The sequence below is a fragment of the Crocuta crocuta genome, unplaced genomic scaffold (genome assembly GCF_008692635.1).
Source record: "Crocuta crocuta isolate KB4526 unplaced genomic scaffold, BGI_CrCroc_1.0 scaffold36, whole genome shotgun sequence".
Classification (NCBI taxonomy): Eukaryota; Metazoa; Chordata; class Mammalia; order Carnivora; family Hyaenidae; genus Crocuta; species Crocuta crocuta.
The window spans coordinates 4,991,318-5,003,422 of NW_027532203.1; positions in this window are offsets into that span (position 1 = coordinate 4,991,318).

Here is a 12,105-nt window from a genome sequence, read left to right on the forward strand (position 1 = left end):
GGAGATGCCTGAGACTTTATAGGGCTCTGTACGGCTGGAGAAGGCGAGGGGAGGGCGACAAGGATCCCCCACTGACAGACAATTGGGGGAGGGGGGAGAGTAGAAGCGGAGAGAGGCAGGCCAGCCAGGAGGAAGCAATGTACGCCCACCCTCCCTGCCCGACACTCCGCCGCGGAGAGGAGGGCTGACCTCAGACACTGTCCTGGCCCGGGCGCCCCGCCTCCGAGGTCCCGTACCCACTGCCCGGGCCCTTCGAGGTTGGTCGCCTCCGCCCGAGGGGGCATGACGCTGCTTGGTGGGTTCAAAGGTTCAAAGCAAACTTCTCGGAAGGAGTCTGATCTGGGAAGGGGAGGAGACGTCCTGGGGCCCCAGACGCGCGGGTGGGGCGGGGAAGAGGGCGGAGAGGGCTGAAGGAGGAAGGAGAAGGGTCCGCCCCATCCCGTCGTGTGCGNAGGAAGCCTCGGCCAGAGCCTCGGGGGTGCACTCTCCGGCTGTGCGCCTCTCGGTCTCCCGGGGCCTGGACCCTCCCTTTAAGTTTAGATCCATTTAAAGTGACAGCGTATAACTCGCTCTTGCTTTTTCATTTAATCCATTGGATAGTTTCTATCCTTTGACTGGAGTTTTCAGACCATTCGCATTTGACGTGATTATAGATATGGTGAAACTTGACTCTACTGTCTTGCTATTCGTTTTCTGTTTGCTCCACCTCTGGTCTCGGTTCCCATCTCCTTTTGGATTATTTTTTAGGATTCCATTTCTCTCCACTGTCATCTTATTTTAGACACGTCCTTGTTTTATTTTATTTTATTTTAATTTAATTTTATTTTATTAGCTCTGGGCTTACAATGTATGCACCTAATAACTTAACCACAGGCTATCTTCAAATACAATTCTGCCACTTCAGATTAGGCCCTTGGAAGAGCATACTTCTGTTTCCGTCCTGGCTTTGTGCTGCTACATGGAGTCCCAACTCCCTACTGTGCCGCAGCCTGGTTACTTTTGTGCTTTTGGAAGGCACTCCGGGAGTGTCGATTAAAAATAAAAATTGAAAGTGTGACTATCCTTTGACAAGTCAATTCCGTGTCTGAGAATCTAATCTATTAATACATAAAGAGAGACATACAAGGGTGTTTATTTACCTTAGCATGTTTGTAAAACCACAAAGAGAAAAACATGAGTGTTCATGGAGAAATGGCAAAATCCAATCGTGTTGACCGTAGGATCAACTATCACACAGCGATTTAGGGAAATCAAGTGGTTCTGGGAAGACGTCTACTGCATACTAAGTCAAAGAAGCAAGTTACAGAGTAATATCATCCCATGCTTGTAAACATAAACGTGATTTTATTTACATATGCAAAGGAAGTTTCTAGAAAGACAATAATGACAGCAAACACCAATAGCATCCTTAAACATGCAAATTCATTTAATGCCTGCAATTGCCTTGTAACGAATATTATTATTAGTCCCATTTTACAGATTAGGAAACTGAGGCACAGAGTGGTGAATAACTTGCCTAGGGTCACTTGCCAATAGTGGCAGAGCAGGGATTCAAACCCTGGCTGTTCTGGCTCTGGAGTGTTCTCCGGCTTCACTAAGCACCAGCTTTTTAATATCAAGTGAGTTGCAGAAGGGAAAGGAGATGCTTTAGTTATGTGGCCTGATTGTCTGGAATGTGGAGACAGGCTTTCTAGAAAAAGTAGTAGGGTGAATGGCAGGCGAGGACTGGATTTGGCTACAAGGGACAGACTTGTGAGAGAGGGTGCTTTCACTGTGGCACTTCACGAGAAGTACCAGTTTGTTCCGGGCACATTTCCAACATTAGCCCCTTCTTTTCTCAAAAAAGATGAAAAGACTTAAACTTCTGCTTGGAAAGCCCCAGAGGTGAGTGTGCTGGTTTTGGAAGCACTCTGAACAATAGCATGCCCATGTTAACACATTAAATCAACTGTNTACTCTTTGAGAACTCTGATCCTATACTTACAGAATAATTCACATAGTTTATAAATATTAATGTAGAATACCATTTGTTAACAAAAATCTCCATCGCAGTGGGCCTGAGGATGATTTCTTTTCTATAGCATTCTTAGGAGGAACATGGACGTTATCTCAAATACGATCTTTCTCTTAAGTGAAGGATGGACTATTATAGCCAAAGAGGTTGCTCAGCATTAACAGAAATGATTTTAAATGTTCCTTATGACTGAAGAAAGCCCAAAAGAGTAACTAAATTTTGGTTATATGTAATAAATGTAAAATACATTTTAAATATTTTAATATTTAGTAAAGTTACATGTTTCTGATTTTTAAAAAGTAATCAGGTGACAATGAATGTTACTTACTCGTACTAAGGAAACACAAGGTATAATATGCAAATGCAGGAATCATCGGTTTATATGAAAACTTTTTTATATGGATAGGATGCATCTCAACCTGGAAATCCCCACTACTTCCCACTTCTGCATGAATCGCTTAATTTTCAGATTCAAAAAGGTAACAAGGTATAGCTCTCATTTTTGTTTCCAGAGGATGGCTTTTAAGTCTTCTATTACATCTTAATGTAATATTTTAATCTTAATGTAACACTGTAATCTTTGTTTAGGCAGCAGAAAACAGAGGCATGATCGTGTTAATGCAATCTTTATTTTTTGGCATGGTGATATAAAAACAGTTACTGTGACTGTGGGAAGGAGCCAAAGAGAATAGATGAAAAAAGCAAAGTTATAGATAGAAGTAAACATAGGACTTTACAAATCTTTCTTTCAGTGAAAACTTACTAATAAATACAAAGGTTTTTATTACCTTCCCTGTTCCGTTCTGTTCTTCTTCTCATTTTGCCTAAGCAATACTTTTTAAACAAAAGTAAGGCATTGATAAGTCAGTGTCCATTCAGAGATAAATTAAGGTGCATGCTATCTGGTGAGATATGAGACCCAAACATAATATGAAAATTTGTGAGAAACTTTGAACTGTATACATGGAAACCTATCTTGCTTGCTTTGGTGTACAAGAATATTTTTTAGTTTTACTGATTTGGCATTCAAAATAAATGAATTTCTGAACGGTAAAACTAGTAGGTATCGCTACTTTTGGATATTTTGTTACAGATAAAATGGTTTCAAGTGGAAACAGAGATCATTTATGTTTCCTCTGCTTCCCTTCTTCTTAACCCTAATGGGATGATGGAGAAAGTAGCTGTCTGTCCCTTACATATGAACAAAAGGACAGGTATCATCCCACAGGCTGAGGGCAAAGTTCTACTTTCAGACTGGTCAGGTTCAGACTGGCCGCAAAAGACAATGGCTGCTGCCATCTAGATTGACACAGAATGTTTTCTTTTTTTTAATAGTACTTTTATTGAAGTAGAACGTACATAAAGTATATAGTGTGGCTGACTGTCATTAAATGGAGATGTAAATAGAGCCTGTTTCCAAACCACGAAGTAGAACATTACCAGAACTCTGAAAACCCCTTTAATCATTACCCCTCACCCTTCTGGATAGATTTAATTATAATACCAGTGATTCACTTTGTCTGCTTCTGGACTTTACACAAATGGAGTCTGCACTGTAGTATTATCTTGTGTATGGCTTTTGTTCATTACTGTTTGTGAGCATCACTCAGCTCACTATTGTACAGTCCTCTGTTGTATGAATAGATTACACTGTGTTCATCATTTCACTGATGAAGGATAGTTGGGTTATTTCACGTGTTGGATTCAGAGTGCTAATATTTAGTTTAAGAGTTTACACATCTAAGAGATGGGCCTGTCTTATTCTTTCTGAATTAGGTCAAGTTTTGGTGTCGGGATGTTGCTTGGCAAGACTGTGAAGAATTTTTTTTTTAATTTTTTTTTATGTTTTATTTATTTCTAGGAGAGAGAGAGAGACAGCGTGAGCAGGGGAGGGTCAGAGAGAGAGGGAGTCACAGACTGAAACAGGCTCCAGGCTCTGAGCTGGCAGTCAGCACAGAGCCCGACGCGGGGCTCGAACCCACGAACCGCGAGACCATGACCCAAGCGAAAGTCGGACGCTTAACCGACTAAGCCACCCAGGCGCCCCTAGACTGTGAAGAACTTTGAAAGGGTGTGTAAGAATGCCATTACTTTTTTCTTAAGTATCTGTTAGAACTCACTGATGAAGCCATATGAGCACTGAGGTCTCTTTGTGGCACAGTTTGAAACCACAAGTTCCATTTCTTTAATGGATCTAAACTACTGAGATTTTGTTTCTTCTTGTGTTGTATTTTTAAAGTTTTGTTTTTGTTTTTTATTATTTATTTATTTAAAGAATTTTAATGTTTTATTTATTTCTGAGAGAGAGAGAGAGAGAGAAAGAGACAGCATGAGCAGGGAGGGNTTTTTAAAGTAGGCTCCACGTCCAACATGGGGCTAAAACTCACAACTCTGAAATCAAGAGTCACATGCTCTACCAACTAAGCCAGCCAGGTGCCCTGCTGTGTTGGTTTTGGTAAGGAGTTTGTCTTTTGTTATAATAGGAATATGTCCTTCCATCTTAACTTTTTAACTTTATTTGTACTATGAGGGATTATTTTCCTTTTGTTTGAATAATTTCTTATGGTTTTTCATTTGTGTGCATCTGCTGGTAATAATTTCTGTGTTTTGGTGGGGTGGGTGAGAATTGTATAAAAATATCTTAGTTCAACTTCATTTTAAATGTTTATTTATGGGGGGAGGGGCAGAGAGAGAGAGAGAGAGAGAGAGAGAGAGAGAAAATCCCAAGCAGGCTCCCCACACTCTCAGCACAGAGCCTGACATGGAGCTCGATCTCACGAACCAGTAAGATGATGACCTGAGCCGAAATCAAGAGTTGGACGCTTAGCCAACTGAGCCACCCAGGTACCCCAGGAATTTCATTTTAAAATGTATTCTTGCTGACTGTAGAATTCTAGGGCAGCAGCTATTTTCTTTCAGCATTTTAAAGACATTATTCCTTTGTTTTCTGTTGGTAAGTAAGCTATCAGTCTTAAAGTTGCTGCTTTTCAGATTTTCCCTTTGTATTTGGTTTTCAGCAGGTTTACTATAATGTATATAGGCTTAGTTTTCTTCGAATCTCTCTTGGTTTATGGTTCTCATTGACCTTGATGGTTTTGGTCAGTTTGAGAGAATTCTCAGCCATTTGCTTGTCAGATAATATTTCTACCCATTCTCTCTTTTCTCCTTCAGCATCTTAGGACTTTTAGCCTCTTTTCTGTGTTTTGCATTAAAAAGAAAAAAATCTGTGCTGCTTCCTGTTTCCGGTTCTGCATTTCTGCACAAAGGGAATTTGGAAGTTAACACTCTGTCCTAACAGCAAGTGAAAAGCTGAATAAACTGGAAAATCAACAAATCTTCTTAAATCCCTAAGAGAAGTGAGGTCACAGGGCACACCACTGCCCCCCAAAATTGGAGAGACTGATAGGCAAATACAGAGTCACAAGTGACCAGGTTAGCAGCTCATGAGCTAAAACCTCCATGGGAATAAGTGCCGGGGCAGGAAGACCAGAGCTGTAATTGATGACTTGCAGGCTCAGCGTGGAGGCCCAGTGTGGACAAGTCTGAGTCAAAAACTGCAGGGGGACCCAGTTGTAGTGGCCCCCTCCCCCCACTTTTGTAAGTTTTGCTTCCAGGAGCTCAACCAGGTTCTCACAGTAAATACCAGAGAAAAAATCTCCTTGGCAGAGGGAGAGGAAAAGGAACCATTCTGAAATAAACCAGAGTACTCTGTTTTTCTTAATAAGGATTGTGCTCAGGGGAAACTAGTTAACCAGAGCCTAACCTGGCAAGGGGACTTCTCAGATTCCAGCCCATTCTCACTGTCCTGTCCCACCTCAGGGGGAGAGAAAAACTGAGACATGCCTTTTAAATTCACAGTCCACAGGCACAGGCTCACAAAAGACCAAGACCTAACCGCAGGATGACAATATTTCCACTACTCCTGCACAACTTACTAACTTATTATGTATTTACCTGGCACATAATATCTGGCTATCAAGAAAAAGTTGCAAGGCATACCAAATAGCAAAAATTGGAATTGGCAGAGACGGAGCAAGCAACCAGACATGGCAGGGATACTGGAAGAATCAGACTGGGAATTCAAAATAACCATGGTGAGTATGCTAAGGACTCTAATGGACAAAGTAGACAGCATGCAAGAACAGATGGGCAACGTAAGCAGAGATATGAAAATCCCAAGAAAGAACCAAAAGGGAATGCTAGAGATAAAATACACTGTATAGAAAAGAAGAGTGCCTTTGATAGGCTTATTAACAGGTTGGACACAGATGAGGAAAGAATCTCTGAACTTGAAGACATCTCAAAAGAATCTGGCTGGCTCAGTTGGTAGAGCATGCGACGCTCCATCTCAGGGTCTTGAGTTCGAGCCCCACCTTGGGCATGGAGCCTACTTAAAATAAAAATTAAAAAAAAAAAACTTGCAGAAATGAAACACCAGAAAACAAACAAACAAAAGCAAAAACAAACAAACAAACAAAAAACCCACCCAGAACAGAATATCCAAAACTGTGAGACAATTATAAAATTGCATACCAGAAGAGGAAAGGGAGAAAGAAACAAAGGAAATATTTGAAACACTAATGAGTGAGGATTTCTCCAAATTAATATCAGATGTCAAACCACAGATCTAAGAAGCCCAAAGAATACCCATCAGGATAAAGGCCAGAAAAATACATATAAGTGTATTATTTTCAAATTACAGGAAAATTAAACATAAGAGAAAATCCTGAAAGAAGCGGGGGAAAAAACAACTTACCTACAGAGGTAAGAACGACCTCCAACTTCTCAGAAACCATGAAAGTAAGAGAAGAGAGAAGAGATGGAAAGTATTGAAATAACTCACCAACTTAGAATTCTGTAACCTGTGAAATTACCCTTCAAAAGTGAAGGAGAAATAAAGACTTTCTCAGGTAAACAGAAATCGAATGTATTTGTTGCCAGTAGACCTGCTGTACAAGAAATGTTCACAGTTAGAAGGAAAATAATACTGGCCAGAAACTCAGATTTCTATAAAGAAAGGAAGAGCACCAAAGTAAAAATAAGTGAAGGTAAAATAAATATTTTCTTACTCTAACAGATAACTGGTTTTAAAAAATAATAATATCAACAATGTGTTTATGTATGCTTATGCATATTATATAAATATGCTTACATATAAGTGAAATGAATGACAATATTAATACAAGGAATGAAAGGAATTAGGCTTATTAGGCTTATTTTGCTATTATAAGTTATAATAGAACCTATTGAAACAGTGTTCTGTGAGAGTGGACTTAATTAGCTATAAATATATATTGGAAACGCTGGTAAAAAAAAAATAGTAAAAAAAAAAAAAAGAAGTAATGGGGCATCTGGGTGTCTCAGTTGGTTAGGCATCTGGCTCTTGATTTGGCTCAGGTCAAGATCTCACAGTTCATGAGTTCAAGCCCCACATTGGGCTTTGTGCTGAGGACACGGAACCTGCTTGGGATACCTTGTTTCTCTCTTCCTCTGTCCCTCCTCTGCACATGCTTTCTCTCTCTAAAATATTTAAAGAAAAAAGAAGTAAAATTGATAAGCTAATAAGAAAGAAAATGGAATCATATAAAATTCTTAATTAAAACCACAAAAGGAAAAAGAGTGGGAGACAAAAATATGAACAGAAAACAAGAGCAAGAAGTAGAAAGCGGTACCAAATATGAGGGAGATATTAATCCAACTATATTAAAACTTTGCACCTCAATGGTCTAAATGCACCTGTCAAAAGAGATTGTGAGAGTAGATCAAAAAACAAGACCTAACTATATGTTATCTATCAGAAACCCACTCTAAATAAAAAGAACATATGTAGATTAAAAGTGACTGGATGGAAAAAGATATACCATGTTAACACTAATCAAAAGAAAGCAAGAGTAGGGGTGCCTTCAGTAGGTTAAGTGTCTGACTCTTGATTTTGGCTCAAGTCATGATTCTCCTACTTTGTGAGATTGAGCCCCATGGTGGGCTCTGCGCTGATAGTGTGGGAGCCTGCTTGGGATTTTCTCTTTCTCTTTCTGTCAAAATAAATAAGTAAATAAACTTAAAAAAAGAGAAAAGCAAGAGTAGCTATATTAATTTCAGACAGAGGAGACTTCAGACAAAGGAAAGTTATCAGGGTAAAGAGGGGCATTAGTAATGATAAAGGGATAAATTCTTCAAGAAGACAAAACAATCCTAAAATGGTTATGTGCCTAACAACTGAGTGTCTAAACACATGAGGCAAAAACTGATATAGCTGTAAGGAGAAATAGATGAATCCGCTATTTTAGTTGGAGGCTTCAACTTTCTCAGAAATGGACATAAAATCAGTAAGGATATAGTTGAACTGAACAACATATCAGCTGGACATAATTGATGTCTGTAGACTATTTCATTCAATGACAGCAGAAAACACATTCTTCACAAGCTCACATGGTACAGTCATCAAGGTAAACTGCATTCTGGGGCATAAAACACATCTTAACAAATTCAAAGAATAGAAATCAGAAAATGTCTGCATTCAGATCATGATGGAATTAAACTGGAAATCAATAATGAAGATACATGGAAAATTCCAAGATATGTGAAGATTAAACAACTTCTACATAACACAAGGGTCAAAGAAGAAATCTCAAGAGAAATTTAAAAATATTTAAATGAAATGGAAAAGGAAAACACAACTTATTAAAATTTGTGAAAGGCAGCAAAAAACAGTACTTAGTGGGAAATTTACAGCATTGAATAAATATTTCAGAAAAGAAGATAGGTCTAAAATCAGTCATTTAAACTTCTACCTTAAGAAACTAAAAAAACAAAACAAATTAGATTCAAAGTAAACAGAAGAAAAGAAAACAATAAGAATTAGAACAAAAAATTCAGTGAAATTGAAAACAGGAAATCAATGAAAAAAATAAAACCAAAAGCTGGTTCTTTGAAAAGAACAATAAAAACAATAAGCCACTCATCAGGCTAACTAAGAAAAACAGAGAGAAGGCACACATTACTAATATCAGAAATGAAAGAGAGGACATCACTACAGATCTCATGGACATTAAAAGGATACTAGTAAAGGAATACTGTGAACAACTCTATGCACACAAACTTGATGACTTAGATTAAATGGACCATTTCTGGGATGCCTGGCTGGCTCAGTTGGTAGAGCATGGGACTCTTGATCTTGGGGTGGTATGTTTGAGGCCCACACTGGGGACAGAGATTATTTAAAGAAAAAAAAAAAGAAAGAAATAGACCAATTCCTTGAAAGATACAATCTGCCAAAACTTACACTCAGAGTAGACTTATACTAAAGAAATTGAATCAAAATATTAAGACTCTTTCAAAACAGAAAACACTAGGTCTAGATATGTTTACTGATGAATTCTGATCAAAATTTAAGTAAGATATTATACTACTTCTCTGCAGTCTCTCTCAGGAGATGGAAACTGAAGGAATACTTCCTAATTCATTCTAGGAGACTAGCATTACCCTAATACCAAAACCAGACAGACATTACAAGAAAAGAAAACTACAGAACAATATGTCTCATGAATAGACTCCCACACAGTGAAAAATCTGCATGTAACTTTTGACTTCCCCAAACTTTACTAACAGCCTACCATTGACTGAAAGCCTTACCAATACCATAAACAGTTGACTAACACTATTTTGTATGTATATAATACATATTATATACCATATTCTTAGAATAAAGTAAGCTAGAGAAAAGACAATGTTGTTGAGAAAATCATATGGAAGAAAAAATACATTGACAGTGCTGTACTGTAAAAAAGAAAAAAATCCATGTCTAAGTGGGTCAATTGTAATTGAATCCTGGCTACCCCTAACACACCACTTTTCCTGCTAGGCTTTTAAGTGGAGGCTTTTTATTTTTGTTCTCACACTCTGGTACCTTGCAGCCTGGAGGCAGAACAGGTATCTGATTTGCTTTTCGTTTTTACTCCCAAAGGAAGTTTCTTTTTTTTTTTTTTTAATGTTTTTTATTTATTTCTAGGAAAGAGAGAGAGAGAGAGAGAGAGAGAGAGAGAGAGAGAGAGAGAGCAGGAAGTTTCTATCCAGTTCGCCTACTTGAATATTCTTACTAACACATATTTTACAAATTTTATTGGGACCCACTCCTCACTCCAATATTTCTTTTTCCCCCTCTCCAGTTTGGATTCTATGATCCATCGCTATAATCATTCCTTCACAAGTGGCTTTAATGTCCTTGTCCTTTCTCCTTCTCTGAAGCATCTAGAACCCAGTTCTGTTTTTTATTCTCTGTATACTTCATACCTGTTCCTGAATAGTTGTTCTTGGCTGGAGAAAAAAACAAAATTCACTTGTGTTATCTGTCTTTATTTAAAGCTTTTATTCAAATTCCAATTAGTTAACATAGATATAGTGAACTAGCCCTCTTTAAATTCATATTTAGTATTCTCAAATGGGCTGTCAAAAATAATCCAGCAATTCCCTCAGTAATTCACTCTGCCATTCTCGAAGACAAACATTTCTGCCTTCTTTCTCTTCAAACCTCTAATACTTCCCATATGCCAGCCAAGGTAATTTCTTTACTTCATACCTCACTGAGAAAATAGAAGGAATTAAATGGAAACCCCCTAATCTTCCCACCACTGAATCTACCGAATCACCAAGAGCACCTCTGCTTCTCCCCTATTAAAATGGAGGCCAGTCCCTCCATGTGTGCTCTGAATCTCAACCTCTCTTGCCTTATCAAGGATTTCACTCTCAACAGTTTTTGCTTGTTACTTCTGCGGCATCATCATCTTCTTTCGTTTTACTGGCTTGTTCGCATTAGCATATGAACATGACCTAACTGCTCCCATTACAAAAGAGACTAAACAGAGCGCTCCTTTGACCTCCTTTGACCTCCTGTTCCTTTCTAGCTGGTACCAGCACCTCTGCTCCCCTTTATGGCCAATTGTTTTGAAAGAGCTGTCACCTCTAGTCATTGTCTCTCTTTAGCCCAGTCCAATCAGATTTGCATTTCCATTAATCTGCTGAAACTATTATTTTTTTTAAAAAATATTTTTATTTATTTCTAGGAGAGAGAGACAGCATGAGCAGGGGAGGGTCAGAGAGAGAGGGAGACACAGACTCTGAAATAGGCTCCAGGCTCTGAGCTGGCAGTCAGCACAGAGCCCGACGCGGGGCTCGAACCCACGAACCGCGAGATCATGACCTAAGCGAAAGTCGGACGCTTGACCGACTAAGCCACCCAGGCGCCCCACTGCTGAAACTATTATTGAGGTCATCAGTGACTTTTATCTTCGGTGGGTGTCAGATCTACCCTCATTTTGACATGTGAGTAGCAACTGACCCTGCTTAGAATGGCCTCCGCATTGCTTCCATGAAGCCATACTCCCTTGGCTTCCATCCTATCTCACTGTACACTCCTGATCCTTTTTGTAGTTCTTCTCGCTCTGTTGGATTGTGAAGTATGGGGAGTGTCCTAGGGTTCACATTTGGATCCTCTTCTCCATGGTTCCTCTCTCCCCAGGTCATCTCATGAAGTCCCATGGCTCTATTGAAATACTCATGACTCCGTAATCTAGCCTGAGATCCAGACTCAGATAACGAACTTCTTCCCTGACATTTCCACAGATTAACTCTTAGATACTTTGAATTTAACACATTTAATACAAAATTATAGATTAACTCCCCAAACTTATTCTTTACTTCTTCACTATTGTCAGTACCCATGATTTTATTCAGTTATTGCAGGCAGAAATCTCCCAGACATCTTTGGTTTTTCCCTCTCCTTCACTCTTCATATCCAATCTGTCATGCCAATTCTACTTCCAAATATGTTGGAGATCTCCTCCTTTCCCTCCGTTTTTGTCCAGAATGCCATCATCTCTTACTGGACTACTGCATTCGTCCATTAGCTTCTACTCCTCTCCTTTTCAAAGCATTCTTATAAAGCAGAAGTATATCTAACACAAATTGGATGAAATCATTCCACTACAACTATTCAGAGGCTTCCCTTTCTAACTTTTAACCTAGTGTACAAAGCCCTATATGATCTGGCCACAGTCCCCTCCAATTTCATCTTTTGATAGTTTCTCCACTATATT